This window comes from Phyllopteryx taeniolatus, chromosome 6 (genome assembly GCF_024500385.1).
Source record: "Phyllopteryx taeniolatus isolate TA_2022b chromosome 6, UOR_Ptae_1.2, whole genome shotgun sequence".
NCBI classification, from domain to species: domain Eukaryota; kingdom Metazoa; phylum Chordata; class Actinopteri; order Syngnathiformes; family Syngnathidae; genus Phyllopteryx; species Phyllopteryx taeniolatus.
In genome coordinates this window covers 14,114,464-14,127,430 of record NC_084507.1, presented here as the reverse complement: position 1 = coordinate 14,127,430, position 12,967 = coordinate 14,114,464, and the positions used below count along the sequence as shown (strand labels likewise).

Below are 12,967 nucleotides of genomic sequence, written 5' to 3'. Positions count from 1 at the left end.
GGACGTACGATGCCTTTGTATTTTTGGCTCAAATGTGTTTTTGCTGTCTCTCTTTCACAGCCGCATGTTTCCATGTGATTTCCTCCGTGGGCCTCCATTGCCAACTCCCATCTTTTCGTCAGCGGGACTCTACCGCCTGGAACTCTCTGTTCAGGAATTAAGGTATCGAGCTATGGATGGAAATGTCACAAGAAAAAGCTTTTGACAGTTATTATGAGGGACTATTTTGAGGTATTTTGGCAAAAAATATTTCTTTACACATTAAAACCACACGCACGAGTTTTTTGAAGCAGCTTTGGAGTTGAAAATTCAGGTGGCTTTTAAGTTTCTCTTAGTGAACATATATACAAAGACACACACAACACCATCAATACAAATGTAATGTAAATGTAGATTCGTTCACACAAGTAGATCACAACTTCATCAGAAGACCATAAGATAGTTGCGATTGAACTGCATTAAAAATAATGTTTTTCACAGATTAGGAAGAATATATGCCTGTGAGTATTGTTATATTACCTGTCTGTATGTGTTACTGCAGCATTTCTGTGTGAATAGTCATTATTTGAAGGTAAATCACTCCCGTTGTAAAATATACAACGTATGCAACTCTTTTTGTTTTACAATCAACTTCAAATGGAGTATCAATAAACATCTTAAATTAGACAAATATGGAGCCTTTTTGAGGAACTGAATGAATAAGCTTAAAGCTCTAATTCACTGCTATTTTTTTTATTAAAAAAAAAATAATTTTCACCCAAGCCACTACAAGAGGAGATGACAGAATGCTGTCAGCTTCTGACACATCTTGCTTTCGATATCTATATATATTTTTAATTTAGTGACTATCCTATACATTCCCACGCTGGATCACTTGGTGGTGCTCTTAAATGATGTAGCGGAAATTACGTATTTTACCTATGAACGGGCAGGCCCATATATGGACAGCGCGTAGGTCGACTGAGCCATAGAGAAAGGAGAAAGCATGCGGGGTTAGAAGGAGGAGGCCGGACCAGCATTTAGCCTACGTCATACCAAAGCGACAAAATCTTTGTTGTAGTGCTGAATTCCAGCATTAGGGCGCGCCAGAAATCACAGATTTTGGCTTTAATGTGTGACTGTTAGTTGTGAAATATGACGAGACACTGACTATGAGTGAGGAGTGAGGCAGGACAGATTTCATTCAAACATGGATGAGTAACTTGTTGCACATTTTTAGAGTAATTGTATGTTTTTGAGTACATCTCAAGGATCCATGTGCGTCCCGTGTCCCTGATGCACAAAAATGATGAGGGACTCAAGAAGCTTTGTGAATATGCTTCGACTGACGAACAACATTGCGTACCTACGTACAGTATGTGTCTAAGACTCATATTAAGGAGTATCGCATCGCAGTTTCCGGGTCAAAATTTGCATTCTGTGCATCAAAAAACACATTGAAAAGCAAAACCGCAAATCAGGTTTATCGCAGAGACGGACGGTCACAAAGACGGAAGATGGCAGTGGCGTATTTGACACAAGGCGCTTATGTCACTGATGCATGGACACGGAAGTGAAGTGTTCAACTGAGAAGCGCCAAGACAGAGGTTGCAAAATGCAACACTGAATTGAGGAGAGGAAAAAAAAGACAAATGGTGAAAGTGTGGTCGCATTTCATAATGAAATGCGAGGCGAGCACCCGTTTGTTGTAACACGGACCTTTCTCTCCGTCGAGTATGACGCCGCGTTGCGGGATCCAAGAGACGAAGGTGAAGCACAAATTGATGAGCTTACCGTTAGTCTACTTTACAAACATAACGTTAGCGCTGTGGGCTGAGGTCTCTTTGTGTCTCTTTTAATTATGATTACCGTCGAATGTGTGACTTTTTTTTTTGACAAGGACAGTATAACGCAACCATAACGGTACATAGTGTGCTTTTTGCTCAGTGTAGTCACTATATGACATATGACCAATTTGATGATCCGTTAGTGGCAAAACCTCGAGTCAAATAGATGAAAAACATGGCAAATGTGGCCAGGGGAATAAGAGTAAAATGGATCATCATCATGTACCCAAACAGAAGAGGATTTAGGTGATGCACAAAGGCTGTGAAAGGCCACTGAGAGCTCTTGTTAAAAGTGCATATAATATGTGAAACGCCATTATGAACTAAAACAAAGGTTTTGAATAAACATAACCTCTAAAACGGTTCAGTTAAGATTTGTTAAATTAAACGTAAATGTAAAATTGTTTGAGACTTCACCGTTGTGTCAAGATACCAAACAGAAAAGGGGGAGCTCAAACTTTATTTTTCTTAAGTTCAGCACTTTATTTGAACACGTATAACTTACTTGCTCTGATTGTGAAATGCTGCCCTACTTTTATTTAGTAAATGAGAGAACATTACACAGTTGTGCTCATATGTCTGATTAGCAGGGCAGAATTTGTAAGATGTGTACAAGTTGTTATTATGCTCTAATATCATTATATCAGTGGCATAAAAAAAACATTGATACTATCATTTATCTTGAACGTTTTTAGGAAAATATATTGTTCTCAAAAAATTTGCTATCGTAGCAGGCCTAAACAAATATATTGATATAGAGCAAGAGCAATAGATAACATAAAAATATTGTTCAAACAGTATAAAAGATGAAAGAGTAGCAACTGTAATCAAAATCTGCAATATAGTGGAACCGTGAAGCGAGAACCGCGATGTAGCGGAGGATGACTGTTTCTGTATTCCATGATGATAAGTTGCAGGGACTCATTGTTCCAGAGCTGGGACTCATTGTTTCAATGACATGTACGTCCCGGTCTATGATCTGTGTATCTGTATATGTTCCACAGTTGTTCACTATTCTTTATTATTTATCATTTATTATTCTGAAAATGCAGGTCCCTTTTAAACAACGCAAAATATATATTTTTGTGCACTTAAAAAAACTATATTTGGCAGATATTGTAGGCTATATCAGACATTTAAATGTTTTTGTGTTGGTCCATGGCCTATTGTAAAGCTATTTGACTAGCTATTTTGAAAAAATTATGGAATTTTTGTTTTTATCCAATTCATCAATTAATCGCAAAAATAATCGACCGATTAATCGAATATGTAAATAATTGTTAGTTGCAGCCCTAGGAGATAAACATGAGTAATGGGTAAAGGATTTCAAATTATTTTTGCATGTTTACAAAAAGATATTTGCTTGACTGTTGAGGAAGGTGTCTATGGAGTTGTTTACACTAGACTGGTTATATGTGAATATTGATAAAAAATAGTATTGTTTTGATTGTTTTTTTTTAAATGCTTTAAAGACTCAATACACAAACATCTGCAAACAAATCGCAGAGTGGCCGTTTTTGAAAACAACACTGCCGAATAGAGGATTGAAGCACATGCTTTGGGGGTGACAAAAAAGTAAACCTCATGAAAATCGGTTGAGAAATGATCAAGTTATGACTTATTTTCAATTTCCATGCATTGCGTTTGATGGCAACATACAATTGCTTTAAGACACGACTAATCAACAATCAATTCCACACAATCTATTGAATTCTGATGTATTAATCATTTGTTAGGCCCTTCCTTATTAAATGCATCAAATTCCAAACTTGCCTGAAAGCAGTCAAAGGGTATTCAGAAGACAGTTTGGGATAAGACCTGGGAGGACTAAGCGGTTGGTCCACATTTAGTAATAGTGACATCACCAACTAGTGGCCTGGTATGCATATTACATCTGTTTCAGTCATTTCAGTTCCACGTGAGCAGGGACAACGTTTTTCTGTGAATGTCAAGTGTCCAACTCAAGGCCTGGGGGTAAATCAAGTCAAGATTTCATGTATCTTGCTAAAATGTTTTTTCTTTTCATTTTGGCAGAAAATCTGAACCAAAATTGAAATTTTCCTTCCTTTATTTTCTTTACTTTTCCAAATATTACAAGCATTTATTTTATAAATGTGTTCTTGACATAAATTTAACAATCATAATTTATACTTGGTTATCAGTATTTTCCATGACTTTGACTTCAAATTCACTTTGATGTTATGAAAATATACTGTATGTAAAGAAGAAAGAAATGCAAGGGCGATTGTGTATACATAATAACAGCATGAGGTGATCACACATTGATAAGATTTTAACAGGCATAAAGGAAACCACAACAACAATCTGGCCTTTGAGGAAAATGAGTTTGACACAATGTTTTTGAAAAACACAAAATAAAAAGAAGCAAGGTACCAGTAATTGTTTGGTGTCTCTATAGATCAATCTCACTGTGCCTCTTGCCCAATCCACTTATCCCTGTGACCCTACACAGAATAAGTGGTTTTGCAAATAGTTGGTACATTGGACCAGTTTCTCTTTTTGGCAGCGTAGTAGCGTAGTAGTTTTGGGTCTGTTCCGAATGTCTTGCTTGCTCTTTTTCATTTTATCACGCTAATTGAGTCTGGCTCTGCTCATTGGCAATGTGTTTTTGGACTTCCAAACATGTTGCCGAAGGTGTCCACTAGCCAATGGCCAAGATCCATCGTTGCGGCCTGTTTCTGCTCACACAGGCAGGACGACGAGGATCTTTTCCCACTGCGCCTCCTTGTCACTTTCAGCACTCTGGCACTCTCCAACAAAGTCACCCCCTACCCCTCCTTTATTCACACGGACACAAATATCCACATACACGGCGTCATTAATACACACACGAGCATGCACAAGTGTGTGCACACGGCGAGAGTGAGATTGCGTGTGTTCCCTCCCAACTGTGCCTCAGAGGACACACACAAATGCAAATCCTGGTACACACACCCCATCTCTGCTGCCATCCTGGGAGGGACATGCGAGAGAGCGTGGGAGAGAGAGAGCATGAGCATATGTTGGATAGACATTTGTCAGAGGGGGGATATTTCTCTTTGGATGTTGTCTCACAAGCTCTGATGGCGTGGCGCAGAAAGAAGGCATTTTTTCCCCGTCCAATTTATTAATCCTTTTAGGCGATGTTCTCTGTTCAGAAATGCAAATTGAATCAATCTGAGGCTGACTTTAAGACTTTTCAAGTGGGATTTAATTAGAAGCCAGGGCCTGCAGTTTTTAATGAGAGAGGGGGTGGAGAAAGAGAGAGAGAGAGATGGAGAAAAAGAGTCATGGGGAGGGAGAGTTGGTTTGCTGTTTTGATCTGGGGTCCTGCTGGAGAGAGGATACACAAACACCCACAACGAAAACATGCACACACACAGACACACACACAAAGTTACAAACATGCGCACATGCACGCAAATTCACCCTGTGTTTGGTTTTTCCCTCATCTCCTTCTGAAAGTTCAAGCAGACATCTTTTTTGACTTGAAAATACATCTCAAAATCTACTGCCCAAAAGTACAACGTAGACGGAATGAAACTTGACTTTGGACTTCAATGTTGTTGTGAGTCCAGGAGCTCAGGGTTTGAAACACATTACAATAAAAATGCTTGTTGGAGGAAAAAGTTCAGTTTTGGAAATTTTGGGACAGCTCACTCAAAATATGAGCTAATTATTACTGTGTATGTTTGTCTTTCTTTATACCCTATTGGATTATATCAGTTCAAAGCAGTGCATGTACTCAGGATAGGAAGAACAGGCCAGTTCCACAAATGTACTTACAAATAATTTTTTAAAATCTATTTCATTAAAATTTTGTATTTGCTTTAAAATCTGACAAGAGGAGTAGTTATCCTACTAAGATCTTTGACAATAGCTAACACTTGTGTGATATAATTCAAAATCAAATCAAGACTTTGAGCCTTGAAAGTCTGAAGCTTAGTTGAACATTTCTAATGCCTTTGACCTACCTCAAGTACTACAAACACTTTGGATACTATTGTAGTGTATATTGGTCAAATCAAAATGCAATTAATTTAGGAGAAAATAATAAGCCGGAAGCGATACTTGCGTTACTTCCAGTTTACCGTAATTTTAAAATCAAACTAATGTCTCGAAAAGGGCACCACGTCATTTTTTATGTATAAAATTTAGGAAAAATGACGATAAACCTTTTTATCAGTCTCGTAATCTGTAGGTTGCTACACTTTATGAAATTTCGAGTTCTAGATGACAGAGGTTTACTGAAACTCACACAAAATACAACCAAGAGTGGAATTTTATAGTATAGTTAATGACGTCTACAAGGGATCTAGAGATAAACACAAAAAAGAGGTCTAACTAAAGGAAGAAAATAACACTAATAGTGGTAAAAATAAGGAAAATTGGCGCACAAAAAGGGGAATAAAACATCCTGTATTGGACTAAAGTTGGAAATGTGAGCCTTTACTGCTTTGAGTCAGAGCGAGAGAAAGCAAAGTTGGGATTTTGAGTGAAGCTAGTAATTTCCCCAAAATTATTAGGCACATATGTTGTACATCATAGTAAGGATTGCAGTGTTGACTCACAAACGCATATCAGCTGGTCTTTGGGGAGTAGTCTTCCTCCGGACCTCAGGCGGAAACGAAGCAGGTTTGGTTGAAGAAAAAAATGCACAAAAATAAAAACAAAAAAAGAAATGGAAAAGGAAAGTTGTCCCGTTTGGATGCGCTCGTAACTTTACTGCCGGTTGAACTGGTGGCGGGCCGAGCTCTGGCCCTCAGATGCGTGCGGGACCGGTACGAGATGCTGGTAGTTGTACGCTGAGGCTCTGCCGACCGATCGTGGCTAGGAAAAGCGATCAAAGCCACATGGCCGGCTTCTTCGATAGAAAACGCCGCCAGCTTGGTTGCGGCGGGCATCTGCGCACGTGGTGGCACTGGAGGCGCCCGAGGACAATGGAACAAAAGAAGGGGAAGGGGGTTGGCCGAAGGCTTGAATCTAGTCTAGACTTTTGAACCATAAAATGGGTTTAGAAATCATATTACCGTATTTTCCCCACTATAAGGCGCACTTAAAAGCGTTTAATTTTCTCAAAAATTGACAGTGCGCCTTTTAACCCGGTGCGCCTTATGTGTGTACTGCGTTCCAAAATCAGTAAAAATGTTGTTGTGCAATTTTGGTAAGCGCTCCGCTTCATTGACTGTCAGACCATTTCCCGCCGACATAGGGACGTAATACGTACACTACTGCCAGCGATAAACCAATTAGAGAACATTACATAAAGCTACGTACAGTCCGTATGCTTATCTCCGCCACGCCTCCGGTTGGTATACTGTACTACCGGTATGCTGCAAAACAACATTTGTTTAGCTAAGGACCCCCGAAAATGGCATAAGCGAAGAGACATGCTTACGAGCCACAATTCAAAGTACAAGCTATCAGTTATGCGGTTCTAAATGGGAATAGAGCAGCCGCGAGAGAATTCAAAATGAAGCACAAGAACAGCCAGGAGAAGCGTCTCTACAGTCACCATTCGACTGAAGGCAATAATGATAGCGCAAGACATGAAGATCGAACACTTTCAAGGAGGTCCGTCTTGGTGCTTTCGTTTTATGAAAAGACGCCATCTCGCCATCCGCGCAAGGACTACCGTGGCGCAGCAACTGCCAGCGAACTCCAACCGTTGGACATTGGTGTAAACAGGGCATTCAAAGTGAAGTTGCGAGCGGTGTGGGAGCGATGGATGAGAGACGGCGAACACACCTTTACTAAGACTGAGAGGCAGCGCCGGGCGAGTTACGCCACCATATGTGAATGGATTGTGGATGCCTGGGCTCAGGTGTCTCCTTTGACTGTTACCGAGCTTTCGCGAAAGCCAGCATCATTGCGGAACAGCCACCCGGCAACGAGACTGACTCAGACGAGCATGTTTGATGGCGAAATTGCCCAGCTGTTCAATTCAGATACAGAAGATGAGGACTTCAATGGATTTGTGGCAAAAGATTGATCAAAAAATAATGTGAGTGTATTTTTAAATACATAGTAGAATAAAGTTCAACCAAACTCACTGTTTTGCTTCCGTTACCTTGTTTTGGAATGCGCCAAATAATACGGTATGCCTTATGTATGGCTTAAGACCTGTAAAACTGACAATAGTGACACAGACACCAAGGCATACATTTGGAATATTTCTACAGAGTTCGTAAAATATCAAAACGAACATTTTATCTTCAAAGGTGACTCCACGGGTTCAAGCTCGGAGTTCATCTGAACGCCAGTCGGTGGCGCCTTACGTGCATGTTTGAATACTAACCAACCAAGTCGTCTTCTTGGAGGGTCCCTTTTGGTCGGGGAAGGGGTCTTTTGAAGCCAGGAATCAAGATTTGATGGGAAGCTGCTAATTAGGTTAAGGTCCACTTGACGTACACCAGGCATTCTCCTAGTGGCCGTTTCACAGCAGGGCAGCGTGGAGGAATGTGGTTATCAAGTGGTTGTGAGTCCCTGTGGCACCTCCAATTGCAGGAGCTACACTATCCATCCATCCATTTTCTGAGCCGCTTCTCCTCACTAGGGTCGCGGGCGTGCTGGAGCCTATCCCAGCTATCATTGGGCAGGAGGCGGGGTACACCGTGAACTGGTTGCCAGCCAATTGCAGGGCACATAGAAACAAACAACCATTCGCACTCACAGTCATGCCTACGGGGAATTTAGAGTCTCCAATTAATGCATGTTTTTGGGATGTGGGAGGAAACCGGAGTGCCCGGAGAAAACCCACGCAGGCACGGGGAGAACATGCAAACTCCACACAGGCAGGGCCGGGGATGTAACCCGGGTCCTCAGAACTGTGAGGCTGACACTCTAACCAGTCGTCCACCGTGCCACCGGAGCTACACTATAGTCATTGAAATCAAGAAATACCAAAATAATTGACTGAATTACTGAATGCAAAAGTTTACTGCTTTGACATGCTACAGCATCCACCTTGTTTCTGATAACCTAAAAAATAAATATTCCTCCTGCTCTGACAAAAGATTATGCGCATGAAAGTATTAAGAGTGGTTGAAATTAACCAGTAACCATGTCTTTGACCTAACTCAACTACTCCAAACACTTAAAATCATTAAAATTGGTAAATGGGCTTTCACTTGTATTGCGCGTTTCTGTCTTCAAGGTACTCAAAACTGTCCTCATTCACCTAGTCATGATGCAGCACCAGGAGCAACTGGAATTTTCACAGCAGCTACATTTTGGGTTTAGTTATTGTTAAAAATCAGTACTGTTCTTGCATTCTCTTAAAGAAATACCTGAGAATCTCCTTAGGTTTGATTGTTTTGTTAAAAAAAGTTATTGGTAGAATGCTTCAAAAAGGACTATATTGTTGTGATATATGATCGATTTGCTTACATTGTCCACCTTGTGTATGATATATGTCAAAATAAACAGCGTTCTTGCCTTGACATTGAATAATGTTTCAAAATCCCCCAAATTATAGTTGGCTTCTGTTAGGAACTAAAAAGAGACCTTGACAGAAGCAACAAATGTACCAAGACCAAATCGAGCATCAACACCATAAGGGCTCATTGTCAACCTTGTTCTGAGGGTTTAAAAACATGAAGAATACCCAAATATGGAATCAAGAAGTAGATAATCAGTAGCTGCTGTCAACCTTGCGCAATTAACGGATGCACGGTGCTCTTACGTATCTAGCCGTATAGCCGGGTCGTTCGACTCCGTGAGGAATCCTTTTCAGGCGGAAACTTCCTCTGCAACCGGTCTCCTGACATCACAGGATGACCAAGGCTCAGTTAGAACAAAGTCACTTCAGCTTCCACATGCTTTTGTTTGACTCACTGAGAATGATTGAAACATCCAAAAGTGGGATGTACTCAATGAGCACACACATGTACGGTATGTGTGTCAGAGCCCAAATGTTATTTCTGTTTATTGTGTTTATTTTTAGTTATTGCCGCTCTTTTGAACATTTGCGGACCTTCCTGTCGCTCGAGTACCAATGATTGTAACAGACAGTGCCTCCTTCAAAAGAAAATCTGCTGCTTGGATTCATCAGAGACTTTTCATTGCCATTTGGCTTCCACATATTCTGGCTGATACATTTTGGGGAAATATGTTAAAATGTTAAAAAGGGTGAAGTCAGCCCATGGTGCCAGGATGTGGTTTTCTTGGGAGCCCTCCACCCTCTCCGCCTTTGCGTTTCCAGTCACCCACTCATAGTGGGGCTGAGGAAACGTCATTGGCATTTTTGAGTGCAGATGTGTGACATCTTCACGGCTGTGCCGTGCGTCTGTGTATTTTTTTTCTTCCCCTTTCTTCCCTATGTGTGCTTTGCTTTTTGTTTTGAGGAATCCACGAAAGCCAAGTGGGTGGGGAAGGCTTTGACTCATGAGTGCTTCTAAATTGACCATTTCCACTTTCAGAGGTTTCTGTGCGATGCCGTCTCACAGGAGATGCAGTTTGTCTATGTGCAAAAAAAAAAAAAAAAAAAAAAAAAGGAAGAGCCAGTGATAAATGTCAGGAAGATTATTTCAATCTTGCAAAGTTTAACATGGGTAGGACTAAACATGAAAAGATAGGAAGCAAAACAACAATTTTCTATGCCAGCGGGGTTGACGTGCACTTGCAAAAGAGGGAAAAGATGTGAGGACTCCCATTAAAGTCAAAACAGCCAGCGCGTGCCACCGCGAAAAAATGTTTGACAACTAACTCACACTGTCAATGTTTAAACAATGCTAATTAATCTCCGTTATAGAAACATGTAATTAATCTCCCTCTCATCCATTATGGCTGTCTCTCTGTCTGCTCACTCACATTTAATGGAACATGAAAGGGAAACCCAAAGAGCAAATGCTATGTTGTGGTCCTTGTGGGGAGCTCATTGTGGGACTCACATCAGAGGAGAAGACAGGCCGAGAGACAGACGGACGGACATGTTTTGACAAACAGACAGTTGGTCCAAAACTCCTCCCTATCTTAGCGCTCTGTGCCACCTCCCTCACTCACTCGCTCCCTCTCTCTCTGTGTCTTTGAACTAAGGCCTTCATTAACAATCTGCTGATTAACAAGCTGGGGAACACAGGGGGTAGATGGATCAGAGGCGTAGAGATAGACAGCGAGAGACATGTAGAGAAATAATAAGAGCGGGATGCAAGTTAGACTGCTTCCACACTATGCCGCCATGTTCAGACTGCATATTAATTTCCATGGGGCCGCGGCAACAACACTAAAAATACAGCTTCATTAAAAAAAGGGGAAGGAAAATAAAATAATGGATGGAAAAGTTGGACCTGGCTCAAAGTTAGTTGCAAAACAAGGAAATAAGGAAGGAAGCCACACTGTACACTATATGAGTCATTAACTCTGTCCATTCCGAGGAGTTCTAACACTTCCATCCATCCATTTTCTGGAGCCTATTCCAGCTATCTTTGGGCAAGAGGTGGAGTACACCCTGAACTGGTCGCCAGCCAATCGCAGTGTTCTATCACTTATCTTGTTAATTAATTACTAATTATAAAGTATTCCGGGTGGCACGGTGGGAGACTGGTTAGCACATCTGCCTCACCGCTTGGAGGACCTGGGTTCAAATCCGGCCTCGCCTGTCTGGAGTTTGCATGTTTTCCTGGGTTTTCTCTGGGTGCTCTGGAGAACTCTAAATTGCCCGTAGGTGTGAATCTGAGTGTGAATGGTTTTTTTTTTATATGTGCCCTGTGATTGGCTGGCGACCAGTTCAGGGTGTACCCCACCTCTCGCCCAGAGTCAGCTGGGATAGGCTTCAGCTCGCCCGCGACCCTAGTGAAGATAAGTGGTACAGAAAATGGATGGATGGATATACAGTACAGTATTGTGTGGTAGAGTTAAACCGACAATTTCTAAATACAGTGGTGCCTTGATTTAAGAGTGACCAGACTTTTTCAGAATACGAGCCATTGTTTGGCCGATTTTTTTGGTTTGACTTGTGAGCAAAAATTTGGGATATGACCGCTGTATGGTGGCAGAGAACTCATTTCCCTTCAGAACAAGCAGCAGTTTGGCAGATGGTGAAGAATTCTTCCAAAAAGAGGCTTCAAGCTGTTTAATGCCACTCCCAAATGAAGTTTAATGTCAAACTAGAGTCAACATAAAACAAAGAGAATTACATGTTGTGCAGTTTAAACAACGACATCAATTTGCCTTAGGAAAATCCACTAGCTTAATGCTAACACACAATGAAAAATGCCATTGATGAGCTAACAAATAGCATCAATAACCATTTAAGCAATGGATATTTCAACACAAGCGCTACTTAGAGGCAGATATTCTTTATCCTTTGTGAAAAATTTACGACCGCTTACTGAGTCACTGACAGTACAGGAAGTCCTCGAGTTGCAACGCACAAGACCTACGAAATTTAGACTTTACGACGCCTGCGCCTTGTCCGCCATTTTGTCCCAGCACCATAGTGTTTCTGGTTAGCTAGTGCATAGTGCTTGTCTGTGTTTGTGCGGCGGGAGTATCTTTGCCTTTTTCGCCCTCCTTTTTTCACACTCTCAGTAGTAATGGTAAGTACAGCATCTTATTTTTTTATTTTAATGTATTTTAGTTTATGTATACGAAGTGTTAACCTTTCCTGCTACGGTCACCTGACCGTGCTCGGGAGACGCAAGGGTTAACTCCCTTCTCTCGTTGCACAGCTGAGCTGGGTGGCGGCAACAATAAAGGCACGAAGCACCGATTTGCTGCTTTAATGGCTTTATTACCTCCTCTGCACATTCAACGTCAACGGGTCCTCCGCTAAACGCTACTCTTCCCCGGTCGCCGTCACTACACTTGCTACTGTTACACACTCGCACCTCCGCGCACTCCTTCCTCCTTCACAGTCCCGTCTCACTCACACATCGACGCACACGCCCACACACACTGAGCTTGCTGTCACAATCACGTGGGACAATACCCGTAACAGAAGTATTTCGCCGAAAATTTCGACTTTAACGGTGAAATTCGACTCAGTGAAAATCGTGTTACGTCGCCAGCGTAGGAACGGAGCTCGTTCGTAAATCGAGGACTTCCTGTAGTTTGTAGGTGTCTGCGTGACCGTATTTTCACGACCATAAGGCGCACCATATTAAAAGGCGCAGTCTCAGTTACGGGGTCTATTTCTGTAT

General features: G+C 41.5%; 1 long non-coding RNA gene across 1 annotated transcript in view; it reads left to right on the top strand.

The window, feature by feature from the left end:
• Positions 1–12,967, top strand: part of LOC133479553 (uncharacterized) — a 106,246-nt gene that overhangs the window by 9,869 nt on the left and 83,410 nt on the right. Inside the window, exon 2 of the long non-coding RNA XR_009788993.1 lies at positions 61–162. This is a non-coding gene — a long non-coding RNA (uncharacterized LOC133479553). The remainder of the gene's footprint in view (positions 1–60; positions 163–12,967) is intronic.